The sequence below is a fragment of the Hevea brasiliensis genome, chromosome 11 (genome assembly GCF_030052815.1).
Source record: "Hevea brasiliensis isolate MT/VB/25A 57/8 chromosome 11, ASM3005281v1, whole genome shotgun sequence".
Lineage (NCBI taxonomy): Eukaryota > Viridiplantae > Streptophyta > Magnoliopsida > Malpighiales > Euphorbiaceae > Hevea > Hevea brasiliensis.
Genome location: NC_079503.1, coordinates 48,081,751 through 48,100,489, shown reverse-complemented (window position 1 = coordinate 48,100,489; position 18,739 = coordinate 48,081,751).

The following is an 18,739-nucleotide window of genomic DNA, read 5'->3' as shown; positions in this document are numbered from 1 at the left end:
AGGAATGGAAATGGGAGAGAATAATGATGGATTTTGTGATGGGAATTCCGAGGACACAGAAGAGCCATGATGCAGTATGGGTCATTGTTGACAGACTGGCCAAGTTTGCTCATTTTCTGCCTATCCGAATGGACTACAGTTTGGAAAGATTGGCCAAGTTGTACATTGATGAGATATTAAGACTGCATGGAGTGCCAGTATCCATCATATCAGACAGAGATCCTAGGTTCACTTCTAGATTTTGGGGTAGTCTTCAGAGAGCCCTAGGAACTAGATTGAACTTCAGCATGGCATTCCACCCACAGATAGATGGCCAGTCTGAGAGGGTAATTCAGATCTTGGAGGACATGCTACGGGCTTGTGTGATTGAGTTTGAGAGTAGTTGGGACACACACTTGCTTTTGATTGAGTTTGCTTACAACAACAGATACAAATTAAGCATTGGGATACCTCCATATGAAGCTTTATATGGCAGGAAATGTAGAACCCCATTGTGTTGGGATGAGGTAGGCGAAAGAAAGATGATTAGGCCAGAAATTGTTTAGCAAACTGAAGAGAAAATCAGATTGATCAGAGATTGATTTGAGACTGCATCAGGCCGTCTGAAGTCCTATATTGATTTGAAGAGAAGGGATATTGAGTATGTAGTGGGTGACAAAGTATTCCTCAAGGTTTCCCCTTGGAAGAAGATTATGAGATTCGGCAGAAAGGGGAAACTGAGTCCTCGTTTCATCAGGCCATATGAGGTTCTAGAGAGAGTGGGTCCTTTGGCATATTGCTTGGCACTACCTCCGGAGTTGGAGAACATACATAACGTCTTCCATGTATCTATGTTGAGGAGGTATTGATCAAATCCATCCCACGTGCTACCAATAGAAGAAATTAAAGTGTATCTAGACCTCACATATGAAGAAGAACCCATAGAGATTCTGGCTTATGAGGTGAAGCAGTTACAGAACAAGCATATACCGCTAGTGAAAGTGCTGTGGAACTATCATTCGAGCCAGGAGGTTACTTGCGAACAAGAGGAGGACATGAGGAGATAGTACCCACAGCTGTTCAGAGATTGATACCAGGTAAAATTTTGGGACAAAATTTATTTTATGGCGCGGGGGGGGGGGGGGGGGGGGGAGAATTGTAATACCCCTATTTGCATAGCCTGGTATATTTCACTGTTCCGGTGATCAGTGTTGGTCCGAACAATTAAGAGAAGTAGAACCACATCTATGACACCTAGTTAAGCCTTGAACACAAATAATTAGTAATTGCCAAATAGTTAAGTATAAAGAAGAAAAATAGAACACAAGAAGTTAAATGAGTCAGAGTCACAATGATGGGTGACCTTTCTAGGAATGATCTGAGGTCAGTCTAAACTCAAATTTCAAACCGTAAAATATGACACTGTGGTCTTTAGGACTATTGCGAACACAGTGAAAAAGAGAAAATCACAAAAAAGAATTGTTAAGCAGGTCAAATAATTAGGTCAGGGATCCAGAAGAAATATCAAATAACTTGCAAACTAGATTGAACCAGTGAGGGGTAATTTGGTCAATTCACCCCTAGAGCTGACAAATTACCTAACTGTCCAATAAAATCTGAGAAATGAAAATTTTGAAATATAGAATTAAATTAAAGAAGTGAGGAAAAAGAAAGGAAAAAGAAAAAAAAAGAAAATAAAGAATAACGACATCATCATGGATGACATCATGTATGACTCAATAAATAATTATCAATTATTTACTTAATTTGACTTAGTCAATTTGGGATAAATACACATAAAATAACAAAATTAAGAAATTTATTTTTTGGTCTTCTTCCTCATGGATTTCCGCCACTATTTCTTTCTCTCTAATTCTCTCACAATTCCACCATTTTTAACCTTTAAAAGCTTGATTTCTCCTCCCTTCCTCACCATAAAAACCCTAACCACCAGCATTAAAGTTTGATTTTAGACCTTGGTGGAGTGATTAGTAACAAAAAGAAGAAGAAAAGAAGGAGACTTAGAGAATTAGAGAATCCATAAATCAATGTATGTATAAATTGGTTTTAAATATTTAAATACTACTTGAAATTTAGTTGAGATGCATGGAAATTGTGAAGAAAATGAAAATAATCTTGCATGCATGATGAGTAGAAAATTTGGCAGCCATGATTTTAGGAGAGGTCAAAGTGTTTTAGTTCAATGAATTATGTATATAAGCCTAATTAAGTGTGTAGAGAATGTTTAGATACCTTAATTACATAAATTGAAACACTTGGAAAAGTTAGGGTTCTTGACCTTAGGGTTTTGGAAAACAAAATTGGAGAATTGGTAAATTGATGTAAAAGACCTTATTCGAGTTGAGAAATGGTAAATTGTGACCATTTGTGGTGTGTATGAATTGTAAGAAACAAGTTTAAATTCGGATTGGTGAGGGTTAATCTTTAGGCTGCTTGACCTAGGTCCCTTTCAGGGAAAAAAATGAAAATTTACCAACCCAATTGGTGTGAGGCCAATTGGGAATGAAACTACACACAAAATGGCACATTTTTCATTCAGGAATCATGCTCAGAAAGTGACCATAACTTAGTAAACAATTAGGCCAAATCTAGAATCGGCAAACTGACTTGTACAAAAATGACCAAATGAACACTAGTTACATAAATGACCATAACTTGGACTAGGAAGGTCCAAATGACCTGAAATTTTACTGGTAGAAAGCCAAGACATAGCCCTACAACTTTCATGAAGAAAATAAACCTAAATTTTGACCATAACCTATTCAACCTATAAAAACTGCCTTATTCTAGTGAATGCCCAGAATTCTTGGTAAAACCAAATCCGGCCAGCCATATTAAAATGGCTATAACTTAGGCTACAAAACACCAAATGGAGTGATTCAAAAAGGGAAATAAAGTTAAGTAATAAGGAACAACTTCTGTGAAGAAAACTTAGTCAAATTTTCACAGCAACATGACCAATGGAATAGTACAAGACAGGACATCAAATCTGGAAAATTGAAATTTATACTTAGGAGACCTAAAATTTGAAGGAACAACTAAAAGCAATAAAATTGGTAACCAAAATGTGGTATGTGGGTATAATTGGATTTCCCATACCTTTTAAGCATAAGAAAGTCAATGTTTTGACTTGAATAGTATCACGAATAGTAACCCCGACATGAAAATTTCCAATAACGTAAGTTTAAGCATATTGGGGCTAGAGTTGAGCATATATGAAATTAATTATTGGATTTATTGTGAGATAAGATGCTGAAACACTGTCAATTGTGTGTTTCAGTTGAAAAGACCCAAAAAATCTAAGGGACTGAGTCAAGGCCTAGAGGCGACTCACGTCAGGTTTGTGCACAATAAATTTATGTAATTATTTTCTAAGTGAAAAGTTGAATTGTTATGCTTTATGAAATCGCTTGTTGTTTACAAATTGTTTTGCCATTTTGTGACTGTAAAAAATGACTTTGGAAATTATTTGGGATCTTTCCTAAATTGTTTAAGTACATTGTTTTGAATTGATTTTGGATTCACACTTAGCATGATAGTATCACATTATTCCTCCTCCATTTATGGGGTTGAGATCGTTTATTTTCCTCCCTCTCTGGCTTACCAATTGAGGTTGTAGATCAGATGAGTACTCATTAGCCAGCTAGCCACCTCCCTCATTGATTTCGATTAGTGGGGTTGTAGATTGCTTTATCGTGGTGTACAACGCGACATTGATCGGAAATTTTGTGTCATGACTTAAGTTGTGTATGAATTGGCAACATTGTGTCTATTAAATTATTTGGCCAAAATTGTGCTATAATGACTTTTGATAATTTGTGAAATATTTAAATTGTGATTTATCAATGAATGTCTTATGCACTGCATTTCGAATTTTTGTTATCCACTGTAGACTCTTATTTTGTGATGAGTATGTGCATTGCGGCTGTAGGAAACCCGATGATGAAAAATTATATGACTATAAGATGTAATTGGAGGCATGGAGCTAAATTATTAATTTCTTGGCATGATCTTGAAAAAAAAAATAATCATATATTTTTTTTTGGAAGCGAATTTAATTAAATTTAAATAAAATTTTATTTTGTTTAAATTTAATATGGGTAATTTTTAAATGTACCTGATTAAATTTAATTGGGCCCCATGGGCCTAAAAAAGCCTAGTTAGGAATTTTAAATAAGACCTATTTAATTTATTTTTTGAAAATTAAAATAAGAAAATATCTTTTTCTCTATTCCTCTCTTCCTATTGGTTGGAACACCTCACCCATATCCCAGTCTCACCCAAATTCCTCGATCCCAGTTGTTTAAGTTATCTGAACCTTATCATACTAGGACTTCAAATCCTACCACACCTCTTCCTCACTTTCTATTGGCGCCTTCCCCTTCCCCTCTCTTTCTTTTGGTTGAAACACCTCATCCATATCTCAGTCTCACCCAAATTCTGCAATCCTAGTTGTTTAAGTTATCTGAGCTTTATTACCCTAGGACTTCAAACCCTATCACACCTCTCTCCCAAAACCTTATAAATACCCCATGATAAAAAAAGGGGGGGGGGGGGGGGAAGGAAAAAAGGAAGGAGGTGGAGGAGAAGACAAAAAAAATTAAAGAGAAGAATAGCTAAAATTCTTTTAGTTCTTCTTTCTTCCTAGCGATATTTCTTAAAGGTTAATTTTTTTTTTATTTTCTTTTCAAGATCTATGCCATGTAATTTTTAATTCTATGTTCTTTGTTTTTAATTTATTTTATATGTTCATATAAATCATGTAATCATGTTTAATTTGAGGGGATACACAACTCTGCACATGTTTAGTTTTCTGTCTCTCATATTCTTATTATTTTTCATTATTTTTTGAATATGCAAAAAAATTTGTAAAAATTATATTCGTATTCTACATGAAATTCTATTAATTTTAGGCTCAATAATCACTAAAAAAGATTTAATATTTTGTAAGTTATGGCTATTTGAAATTAGGGTTCCTATAAAATCTGATTTGCACGATACCCGACTTGTAGAGCCCATATCTCCCTTGTTTCTTAATATTTTTGTGTAAATCTAGTATCTAAAATTAATTTCAGAATCTTATGAATCTTTTTCAATTAGTTTTGCATTCATATCTGTTGTAGTTAATGAGTTATGAATTTTACAAAAAAGTAGTACGATTCTGTCACTTAGAAAAGTTACGATTTATGTAGACCATTTGGCTAGGGTTTTGTTTGATTTATAAATTTTATGATATTGTATGATATGTAGGCTATCTTCTGTAATTTTTTTTTTTTATGATTTTTAGGCATGTCTAACTATTTTTAAAAAATCGGATTTCTTGCTACCGTTAATCTGCCAGAATTTGGAAATTGTATATTTTTGTATTTTCTTGGGTTTTAATTGATATTTGATCTATTTTTCTGTGTTCTTTTAATTCAAGAAGTGTTACGAAGTGTTTGGATCATGTTAGAAGACTTAGACCATTAGGTAGTTGTAACTAATTAGGAATTTTAAGCCTTTAGGAGACTAGAGTTAGAATCCAATGTAAATTGTTATTAATATGTTCTTTATTTCTTTTATTTTCTTTAGTTTCTTTATTTTTTCTTATTACAAATAAAATTGGTAAGTTGCTCTAAGGTAAGTACAAAAGAGGGCATTTGCGTGCAGCTTATGTAGAGCTAAACGAGAGTAAGCCAGGGATATCATTGCCATACTAGAAGAGAATACCCTTTCTTAAGGGTAGCTTGCCCCAATGGCAACTGCATTTATCAAAAGGTAAGTAGCTCTAAACTCCTCGAATAGCCATTGGCATGAAATTATAGTAATAATAGAATTTTTATTTGGTAAATTAAAATTAACTTTGTTTTTAATTTAACTGACTTTTACATGTAATTAATTTAAATAAATACTTTATAAATTAAAATTAATCCTGTTTGTAAATTAAACTAACATTGGCATATAAAATAAATTTAATTTAATACTTGGTAATTGTAAAATAAATTTACATGTTAGAAATCTTTATTAGGTTGTGATTGTTTGGGCCTTATGTGATTTTAGAATAAATTATACATGTACATAATTAACTTAGTTCAATTATCCTTAGGGTAACTTGGTGAAAATTAATTAATTAAGTTAAATAGAAACGTAGGGTTATTTAAAATTGAATTTTTTTGTAAATTAAATTCTCAACAATTAAATTAATTTTAGTCATCTGGTAAATATCATTTAAATAATTAGTAACCCCATAGATAGGAATTACTTGTGCGTGAAAATTGTGTGTAAACTACAATCCTTTTGTGAATTACTTGTGTGTGTAGGATTAAAATTACATTTTTTAGGATAAAGTTTAATAAAGGAATAATAAATAAGACTTCTAGAAAGATTAGTAGAGGACTGGCACTCGAATCATTGAGGTTATACCAGGCGTACGGGGTACCTAATACCTTCCCCTTATGTACCCACTATCCCGAACTTAGACATTAGGCTATGGTAATGACGGTTGTGGAAACTCTGCAAGGAGTAAGTTGCCATCCATGACCCTCGAAAGAAACACTGATTATGTCCCTGTTATTACCCGGGTGGCGACTCCTGTCTATCTATGCCTTCGTGGCATAAATCCTTAGTACCGTGGTAGCGTTATGGGAAAACGGTACTTACCAGTGGTTTGATTCTATTAGGATTGTATGAAGTGCATGTCTAGGAAATGCTGTCTAAGGAGATGTTACTTAAGTGAGACCATTGTGACTCCACCATCTTTCCTGGGCATTACGTGGTGCATTTTATATAATTCTAATGGATGATATTTCACCTCATGTCCCCCCTCCCCACAGTTTGGCGACCTCACTAGGGACTAAATGGATAGTTACTCCAACATGTTTCTATTAGTCTAATATTATTCCTCTGTTAAACTTTTTACATTGCACAACACTATCACACGGATCACCCTTACCCTTTTAGCCCCATTAGTACTTGCCAAGGAGATCATGGTTCTACTCGAGCTATGACGAATTAGTGAATGCTAGCACCCCATGCCCGTACCTTCGAGTATATAAAAGAGCCACAGCTCTGGCCATTGTGATTAATGGACAAGCTTTCGTATGGGTGAACCTTTTCCTACCCAATGAAGCCCATGAGCCATAGATTTCAACCCTAGGTACCCCGTAGATTTTTGTTGTGCTGGATTTATAACCTTACTGTTTAAACCATAAGTTCTAGTGATAGTTGAGATGAACCTAGGCCTATGCATAAACCCAATATGTGTATAGGCCCAAGTCCATTTCAAAACCTGTGTTAATCAAGAGGATGCTTACTTATGGTTAAACTTTAAGGATATAAATCCATTGTTTGGGAGGGAAGGATCATCCTAGACCACCCTTTGTTGGCGTGTCCAGTGTACCATAGCCTAGGATAGAATTTTTTCTTACCCTGTGCGTGAGAGTTGAAGGTATAAGGGGGTGAAGATTCAATTCTGGAGTTTTTTTTTTCAGTTTTAATATAGTATTTGGTCCGATTTTAGTTCAGTTTATATGGTTTGGTTTTGATTCAATTAGTATGGTTCCGTATTGGTTTTGTAAAAGTAAAGGCAAAAAAAAAAAAAAAAAAAGGTCCATTTATGCATTGCATTCATGTACATAACATACTTAGGTTAACCCTTAAATTCTATTTTTTGAAGCAAACATAGCCTCAAAACACACCAAAGAGACTTCTAATCAGGTCACTTGGGTTAGGGAAGGGAAGAGTGTAAAACCCCTATGTTCGGTAGTGCGTTCTACTGCTCCGGTGACCAGTGTTGTCCAGACAGCTAGGATGCCTAGAACTACACTTCGTTTCATTATGATTGAGGAGACATAAAATAATGAAATACAAGAAAACAAAATACAAGAAAAACAAAGAAAAAATAATAGCAAGGAAATGTAACCAAGTTAAGCGAGCCTAGAACCCTAGGATGGGTGACCGCACCGGGAAGTCACGGCGTGGACCGTTGACTAGCCCTGGACCGCGAGGAACCCTGGAAAATATTTTAGGACTCAAATAAATATTTATTGAAGTATAAATATCATTATAAATATCAAAGAAAAATTAAATAATTAGTACAAAGAAAAGTGAGAAATCGAAAAATGGACAAAACCCGGTGTTATCGAAAAATCGGGAATGCAACCCGAACAGGGGCATTGTGGTCATTTGACACCCCGAGTTGTCTTTTGACCTAAATGTCCATTAAAAATAAATAATATTACACTTAGAAAATAAAATGAAAAATTAAATTTAGGGTACCTAATGTAAATAGCCAAAAGTGGAGAGTAAATGGAGTAATTAACACATTTAACATATAATATTAATTAAATAAAGTTAGTGGAGAGTTAGTGGGAATTATCTACACCTAAGTGGACAGCCACATCACTCAACATCTTCATCTTCCTCAATTCATTCACCATTGCCGAAAATCCAAAAGCTTTCAAACCTCCCATGGCCACCCAAATGCATGATTCCTTACACTCATTTTCAAGCTAGATTTTGGTTACTTGTCTTCATTAATTTTGATCCTCATACCATGGGCAGTAGATAGGCAGCAAGAAAGGAAAGTTTTTGTAGAGTTTTGAAGAATTTCTAAAGTGGTAAGTTTGTGTTTTTTATTATTGTTTAATTAAAGTTTGCAAGGATGTTATGGGTGTTTGATTTATGGAGAAATTTTTGAGGTTTGAGGTTGAATGGGGATGTGTACATTTGGCAGCCATGGAAACACTTTGAAGGCAGTTTATTTTTTCTTGTAAATGGTGAATTAAATGATTGATTAAATGTATATTGTGTAGGAAATATTTTGGGTGATGTATACTTAGTATATGTAAATGTGAAATGAAATTTAAAGCTTGGAAATTAATGGAATGTAAATGTACCATTGTGGCAGTTTGTTAGCTCATGAAGAATGCTAGAATTCATGCTTGGTTTATGGAATAATGATGTTAATTTGTGATAGGGGTTATGGCAGTTTGAGTGCATGTATGATGGTGTGAAGTTGGACATGTAAATGAGCATGAATTGGTGATTGAATTGTTGTAAATTGGGTTGGACAAATTCTGCACTTGTTGGTGCACATTGAATGTAATTGTGAGCTGCCAAAATGACCTATAATATGTTTTAAATTATGTTTAGGTCATGGTACAACCAGAATTGGCTTGAATGTTAAGTTTGGTAAGTGTTAAAAGTGATGCTTGATGTGTATGAAAGAAATGCAATAAGGCAGTTTGTGTTTTAGGCCTATAACTTTAAGTGTGTGGCTCCAATTGGTATGAGACAAATTGGAGGTGAAACTAGGCACAAAATGTGCCAACTTTCATGAAGGAAGCTTGCCAAAATTCTGCTTGCAAGGTAGCTTGAAAAATGACCAAATCCGGATTAAGTGCAAATAAGGCTTGAAAATTGACCATTTGGGCAGCAGTTAGTGTTTAGGCCATAACTCACTCAAAACAGGTCCAATTGACCTGAAATTTTGACTATGAATAGTTAAGACCCATATCTACAAGTCTTTTGAAGACACCAAAGCCCAGAAATGACCATAAGCAAGTCAAACAGCTTGCACAAGTTCGGGTCCAAAAACTGGCAGAACCAAAATTGACCTAAAGTGACCTAAAGTGATCAATTTTGATGCAATTTGACCAGCAATAGTAAAATGACTATAACTTGGTCTACATAACTCAGAATGACTTGAAATTTTGCCCCGCATGCAATAAGACATAGATCTACAAGTTTGTAGTTTTGACTGAAACCCGAAAACCAAGGGAACTAGGTCGTCCGGCTAGGTCAAACTAGTATCCCGGAATCCAGCAAATTGCAAGAAAATGCAAGATACATGGAAATGAATTTTGTAACATGTACCAACCCTAAAAGGCTACGAATGTGACATATTAGTAACATTAAAACCTAATTTACCTAGAATGCATCGAGGGTCGACATATTAGGTTGACTAAGCAAATAATAGAATTCAGTGAGTTACTTATCAAGCATTATCGTTAAAGACAGTTTAAATGAGTACTGAAACACTTCAAATTGTGTTTCTCAGTTAGCAAAGACTCAGGGAAAGGGAAGGAAACACTGAGTCAAGGCCAGGAGATAGTTATCAGAGGTTTGTGCACAAAAGTTATTTCTTTTGAATTTTTCAATTAAAATAAATTATGACTATTTGTATATTATTGTTTTCAATTATGGAAATGTGTTTGAATGGATACTTATTGCTTGAAAAGCATTGTAAATGGTTTGAAACTGTGCAAAAATTGATTTAGTGTGATTTGTGAAAATTTGAAGTTAATTATGAATTGTGTTGCCATTTTGTGAATGAATTTATGACTTTAGAAATTTATTGGATTCTCACGAATCATTTGAATAAAATGTTTAGAATTGATTTTGTGTTCACACTTAGCATGACAATATCATATCATTCCTTCTCCATTTATGGGGTTGTGATAATTTATTTTCCTTCTCCATTTATGGAGTCGTGATCGTTTATTTTTCTCCCTCTCTAGTTTACCAGTTGAGGTGATCGGATGAGTACTCATTATATAGCTAGCTCCCTTCCTCATTGATTTCGATTAGTGGGGTTGTGATTGCTTTGTCGTGGTGTACAACGCGGCATTGATCGGAAATTTTGTGTCATCGCTTAAGTTATGTATGAATTGGCAACACTGTGTTCGTAAATTATTTGACTAAATTGTGTTATTATGAGCTTTGATAATTTGTGAAATGGAGTTTAAATTCTTATTGACATTCACTGTCTTTTGAATTTAACTACGTTTTGATTACTGAGATTTATTGTGATATTTTGTTAAATTCCTTATGACATTCATTGTCTTGAATTTAACTATGGCTTTACGTATCTATCATTTATATGATTTATGAACTGTGATTTAAAGTTGTATTTGGTTAATTTTGTGCACCACTGAGATATTGTCTCAGGGATAGCTTCTCATTGCTGTCGCAGGTAGACAGATTGACAGGGCAGCAGACTAGGCTGCTAGTACATCCAGCGAGAGATTATCGGGTATAATGAGTATACCATATTTTGCATTTTGTACTGTAATGTATGACCACTGTATGTACATAGTGTTCTTGCTTTTGAGCAGTTGTAAATTCAAATTGTACATTGAAGTTGTAAAATAATTATGAGTTATTTTGGCATGTAAAAATTGTATTATATTTCTTGTATCTCAGTCTTTGAAAAATCACTGTGGATTTCAGTTGAGAAAAATGTTGGAGTTGAGATTTGGAAATATATTGAAGTGCTTTTTACAGGTTTTCTGAAGAACTATTTTATCCAAAATACAGATGGCACTTTGCCAAAATTTTTACAAAAATTCCAAATAATTCAAATGTGTTAGTTCTATCACTTCAGTTCAAAAAAGGTTTTTAACACCTGTAAATAGTGCTCACCACTGTAAAAGAAGTAAGAAAAGTTTTTAAAATCCCTTGTAGTGTATTTAATGGGTTATCAGTAGACGGAGTTGGTAATTCATTAGGTATACTATGGGATCATGTTATGCCTTACAGAGGGGTAGGGTGTGACGAAGAGACTAGTAAGGATTTCACCTACACTACTTAAGATAGAAGAAACTATGGCCATGCTTGATCAAATATTAAATGCCAAGATGTTTGAGCTAGAAGAGAAAATTGTGGTCAACTTTAGGAAGAGGCCCTGAGGTAGGCCAATTAAGTGGCATTAAAGTTATTGAGATTCAAATTATGTCTCTCACCCCAAAGAGATTTTTTCAATTCAGCCAACCCTTATCCAAAGTTTTGGAGCGTCTCAAAGCTCAAGACCTCGTCTAGCTCTTAGCACCCAGACCACTACCAAATCCACTCCCACATAGCTACGATATCAACCAATGTCGCTGGTTCTACCAAGCCCACAGTCATGACACTGACTGATACTTTCAACTTAAGCGTGATATCTAAGACCTAATTGATGCCAAAAGGATAATTGACCTAGAAAATCAACCCAAAAGCCCCATGCCTAGCCAAAATTTCCACCTACATCAGATCTCTACATGATCTCCATCACTCCAAATAACCCTAACAGAATTATTGACTTTATCCAACCCATCCAAATGCCCAATGAACTTATCCAACCCATCTAAAAGCCCAGTGAACCTATCCAACCCATCCAAAAGCCCAATGAACCTTAGTCTATAATGGTTGTTGACATTTGTGATAATTCTAGCTATGATGAGGGTCCTTTGGATGTCTGGACTGATTCTGATGAGGAGATAGTTGCATTATAACTAGATGGTTCAGTTTCACTAGTGTCTGATTTTTCAAGTTGTTGGGATCTATGAAAACTATATGGATTTAAAAGTGGCTAGTATGAAGAAAGAGATGAAGTTTTTTTGTAACATAGGCCTAGGAGAAAGTATAAATGGTCTGGTGACTTTTCTTAAGATGAAGGGGCAGATCACGAGTCATGGTTTGGGCAATGAGCCAACAGAAGAGGAAGAAGAGCCAAAGCCTCCTAAGTTCTTAAAAGAGGGGGCAATTACCTGGATATATGATTTGGGGTTACTACATGTGAAAGTGCTAAAGCAGAAAATCAGGACCATTGATCTAAGGACTACATGGAAAGCTAAGCATCTAAAGTTACACTCCTAAGTTTGAGTTTGTCTTTTGTAATGCTCACAGTAGTGATACAGATGTTTCCATTTCTAATGTACTTGATGAAGATTTCGAGGAAAAAAATATGACTAGTACTTTTGCTTACTTATTTGATGTTTATTCTAATAGGCATATGCATGGCATTCATAATCATTTAGAATCAGTTTCTATTAATGCATCAAAATCGATCTCTATTAATTTGGGTACACCAAATAATCCTAAAGACATTAAGTTAGCTAAAGATTTAACCCAAGAAGAAAGAGATAAATTTATAGCTTTGTTAACAAAGTACCAAGAAGCACATGCCTCGAGCTTAAAATTAGATGGCCGATTCCCAAGCCAAGCTAGTGTCCCCATAGGAAAAGAATGATCAAAAGTTAACTTAGCTAGTTATCCTAATGAGGAGTAAAATTTCATGCTATGAAGGATTAATAGTGGCACTTGTGGACCTAGAGGGAGAAGGAAAATGATAAGAAGACATAAGTAGGTTTCTGGAAGTGAGAGAATACTTGCAATAAGCCTACAAAAGAGATAGAGCAACAATTCGTAGATTAGCCACTCAACTTACTTTAGCTGGGGGGCAATTCTACAAACTCTTATGTGTGATAGAAAAATAGGCTGAGCAAATAATGAAAGAAATACATGCAAGAATGTGTGGTCCCCATATGAATGGAAATGTTCTAGTTGGGAAAAAATGTTCGAAACATATAAGGATAGGCTTGAAAAACTCCCTTATGTTCTTTAAGGTTATAGTAGTACTGTAAGGACATTCACGGGGGCAGCCCCATTCTCTTTAGTGTATGGGACTAAAGCAATGCTAACCATTAAGCAAGAGCTCAGATCCTTAAGAGTGATGCTAGAAGCTAAGATCCTAAAAAAATGAGTGGGCTTAGAAAAGATATGAAGAACTAGCTTTGATTAAAAGAGAATGTGAGCCTTGTATCATATGCAGGCTTATCAGAGGAAGATAGCTAGAGCATTTAATAAGAAGGTGAAGCCATGGAAGATCAAAGAGGGAGACAAGGTTCTGAAACAAGCTCGGCCTTTTCCTTTTGACTTAAGAGGAAAGTTTAACCCAAGTTAGGATGGTCCATACATAGTCAAAAAGATCTTGCTACTGTAAGAATATCAGACTTGGATGGGAATAAATTTCAAGAACAAGTCAATTTAGACAGACTCAAATGGCACTTTTTATGAGACAGGTCTGCTAGGCTAAAAACCTGCAAAAGGTGGTCTAGAAAAAAGTATGGGTCAAAGAAAAAAAGAACAAAAAAAAAGAAAAAAGAAAAAGAAAAAGAAAAGAAAAGAAAAAATGCTAGATTGAAAACCTGCAAAAGGCAATCTAGGCATAAGGAGAGATGAGACAAGATCTAGATGGAAAACCTGAAAAGGCCATTCGGCAGGTTATAAAGCTTATTTCTAACTTTGGAAGATTAGAAATTTAGCAAAATGAAATGTAAGAGGGAGTAATGGTGTACCTGAATAAATAAAAAAGTTTTTATTGCATTAACTAGGAATGGATTTTATTTAATTATGATCGCGAATATTTGCGTCTTGAGAGATACATCAAATGATTAAGTAATTAAACTACATTGTTTTAATTTAACATATTGTTTTGTGAGCATGACAGAATAGATGCTTGATATGAATGCCCTGGTGATTGTCTAATTTAAAAAAAAAAAAAAAAGAGAGAGAAAAAGAACAAGAAAAAGAAAAGATAAAAAGAGAGCTCGCTAAGTGGAAAACCCAAAAGGACCACTTAGGCAAAAGTTAGAGTAAGCCAGCTGAAATGAAAACTCGAAAGAGCATTTCAGGCAAAAGTTAGGGCACAAAGAATTGAGTTCATGGAAGAGAAAGTAGTCAAGGCAGAAAAAAGTTTTGAAATAACTGTAGAATAATGAAGCATGGGGGAGAGAAGAAAAAGAAAAATCAGAGGGAAATTGTATTGTGACCTTAAGGAAGTTTTTTTTGGTGAATAATTATTCTAAAAAATTTTGAGGTTATAAGAAAGTTTTTACAAAAAGAGGTCCCCCAGAGGACTAAGTTTTTTTAGAATCTCTAGTAAAATCAGCATGCCCATGATAGGAAGCATCATACAAGAAGCATAAAAATCACAAAAAGAGTTTTGAGACCCAGTTATCTCAATTTTTTCAAATGATGAAATAGATATTTTTTGATAAGTCCTTAGACGTTGTTTAGGGCGCATGACATAGTTGTGTAAGGCATAGAAGAATATGCATCAACATGTCACCTGTAGGTGCGTAAGGCATAGAAGAATATGCATCACCACAGTTTCAAGTGTCGAACTACGAGTGTAACATCCTCACTTTAGCTAGTCCGTACAGTCTACTGTTCACGCGACCAATGTCAGTCTGGGCAGCTAGAATGTTTGAAATTATAATTAGACTAAAGTGGGGAGTTATAAAGAAACTAAATAATGCTCATAAAAATCAAGGAAAATTTATAGGAATGAAATACACTAAGGTTAAACGAGCCGAAACCCCAGGGATGAGTAACCCGAAAGGGAAGTAACGGTGAAGGCCGTTAGCAACCCTAGACCCGAGAAAAATTTATAAAATAACTTTTGGGACTCTAGAGCAGGGTCATTGAGGTTCTTATGGCATCAGAATGCCAAGAAAATGCTTAGAAAATTTTTCAATCGGTACAGATAATTTTGGCTCGTTAAGCCAAATGGAGGGCATTTTGGTCATTTCGTCTTCAGAGATGATTTTTGACCAACTTGTCCATTTATATAAATAAATTATATGACATAAAATGTGAATAACTATTGTTAAAAATTTAATTGAAATTAAATAGACAAGAAAAAGATGGAAAAATGAAAGAAATTGGAATTATGACATCATAATGATGTCATTAAAATTCTTCTACCCAATCCAATGTTGACACATGGCATTTGTCACACCTTATTCCTCTGTAAGGCATAACATGATCCCGTAGAATACTTAATGACCTACCGAACTTTATCTACCGATAACTCATTAAGTACCCTACAAGGGATTTTAAAACTATTTTCTTACATTTTGGAAGTGGTGAGCATTTTGGTATGAATTAAAATCATTTATTCAAAGCTTAAAAACTAGTAAAAATTTTTATCCATTTTTATTTTTCCGCAAATTTTATAAAAATTTCGGCAGAGTACCGTCTGTATTTTGAGAAAATAGTTCTTCAAAAACCTGTAAAAAGCACTTCTAATAAATTTTTTCATAACTCCCAAGCTCCAAATATTCTCAAGTTAACTCAACTTAATCCACTTCAAAAATAATTCCACAATCCAATCAAAGTTTATCATCTCAAAATATTTAATAACTTCATTCACATTGCATAAAGTATGAAATTCACAACTAAAAATATTAATTTACAAAAAGAAGTTCAAAAATAATATTATTACAATTTATTATACAACTGCTCACTTTAAATTGATACTTATGACATTACAGTATTTACATCAAAATAACTACAAGGGTATAAAACAATACCCGTACAGAAAAGGTCAATGAAGTCTTCAATATCGATAGCAGCTCACTCTGCTGCTTTCTCCTTGCTCTTATCTGTGACAGCAAAACAAGCTATCGCTGAGTATAAAAATACTCAGTGGTGCACAATAAAAATTTAAAATACAATACATAAATCATTCATTACCAAAAAACAATTTAAATATTTCTCAATCACATTTCACAAATTATCAAAACTCACAATAACACAATTTAGTCAAATAATTTAAGAACACAGTGCTACCAATTCATACACAACTTAAGCCATGACACAAAATTTTCGATCAATGCTGTGTTGTACACCACGACAAGCAATCTACAACCCCACTAATCGAAATCAATGAGAGAGGGTGGTAAGCAAGAGAGGGAGGAAAATTGTCACATCTTACCCCTCTGTAAGGCATAACATGATCCCGTAAAATACTTAATGAACTACCGAACTTCACCTACCGATAACTCATTAAGCACCCTACAAGGGATTTTAAAACAATTTCTTACTTTTGGTAAGTGGTGAGCATTTCTAATAAGTATTTAAAATATGTACTTAAGTGAAAAGCTAGTTGGAAATTTCAGCCCATTTTATTTTTCCGCAAATTTTACAGAAATTTTGACAGAGTTTCCTCTGTATTTTGAGAAAACCGTTCTTCAAATACCTGTAAAAAGCACTTCTAAAAAGTTTTCTCAACCACAACTTCAATTTCACAAATCAAACTCTATCAATTTCAACAATTCCACAATCATTTCATTTGAGACAAAACAATTTATATACATCCTTACAAAATTCACATCAAAAGAAATACAAACTAAATTTTATTACAAACTTCATACAAATTTTTTGTACAAGCTGCTCAAGACCCATTTACATGTCCATACCTTTATATGCAATACATACATCAAAATAAATATTTACAGGCAGGGTATAAATTATACCCGAAGACTTCAAGATGATAGCTGCTCACACCTCAGCAGGTCAGTCTGCTGCTCTTCTAGTCTCTGTATCTGGGACAGCAATAGAAGCTATCACTGAGTACTAGGACTCAGTGGTACACAACATACTAAAATAATCTTTATGCAAAAATAAAATCATATTTATTCAAAAATTTGACTAAACATGAGCATTAAATACAAAACATGAATTATGAGATTTTAATGCAAACCAAGTTCATTTCAAAGTATCAAAACACATTTCATAAAACCCACAGTTAGATCATGCCATTCGAAACAAATAGAATCTCAATAGCCAGAGGCTAAAGAGAAATCATATCACAAGGCTAGCTAGCTCAAATATATGGATATCCATTGACATCCTCTTCTACTGGCACACCTCAACACTTCTCCAGAGAAGGAATCAAAATTCGAAAATAATTACCCCCACTAGTCATGCTAGTGAGGTGTCCAAATATATGGTCATGACACTGTGGTTTCAAAACTTATCTTAACAATTTGCTAAACAATAACTTTCACAATTTAAATCAAACATAATAAGAATGCCATAATTCAATATTTCACATTATTTAAAACAGTATGCAGAAGATAATTATAAAAAGTATACGTTGTGCACAAACCTCAAATGAGTCGCCTTTTGGCCTTAACTCGACTCCTCGGGTTTTGTCCCGGTATTCTTTTCCTCTGAAACACACAATTTTATAGTGTTTCAGTACCATAATTTAACATAAATCCAAAAATAAATTTAACTTCACTTATACTTAGCTTTAACGTGCTAATTTCGACGTTCTTGAAATTTTGTGTTTCGGGTTACTATTTACTGCACTATTCAAGTCAAATAGTTGACTTTCTAAGGCTTAATAGGTATGGGAACTCCAACTTCACCCACATACCACATTTTGGTCATTAAACTTGTTGGTTTTGGTCGTTTTCTCAAAGCTTAGGTCATTTTGGCAAAATTGCCAATTTTCGGTTTTGGAGTTCTAAGTTGCACTATTCCATTGGTCAATCTACTATTGGAATTTGACAAAACTTCCTTCATAGAAAATGTTCCTTATTGTCTTAAGTGTATTCTCATTTTTGGATCACCTCAATCGGAGTTTTGTAGCTCAAGTTATGGCCAAAATAAAATTATTGTTCACGTGCACTGTTCATGCTGAGATTTTAGGTTCTGGCAGATTTTGATCCAACTTTGGTCAGTAATTTGATTAAGTTAAGTTCATAATTTGGTTTAAATTTCTTCATATGAAATGTTCTACTATATCTTAGGTTTCCATCGGTTCAAGAATCGCCTAAATCAGAGTTTTGTAGAGAGAGTTATAACCCTTCAAACATTACTGCTCAATAGAAATTCTGCAGAGTTGCAGGTTTGGTAACTCAACTTTGCTCAATAATTTGAATGGGTTAATGGCATAATTTGGGGTGGTGTTCTTCATAACAGTTTTAGATCTATACCTTATCTAATTGCTGGTAAAATTTCAGGTCAATTTGACCTTCCTAGCTCGAGTTATGACCAAATGAACAGTTACTATTTATTTGGTCAGTTTGGTGCAGTGGCAGCCTGCTCTCATTTCACTTTTGTCAATTTGTTCACCCAGTTTTGGTCAGTTTTTGGGCATGGTTCCTTAATGAAAATTGTGCTCTTTTATGTCTATTTTCATCCC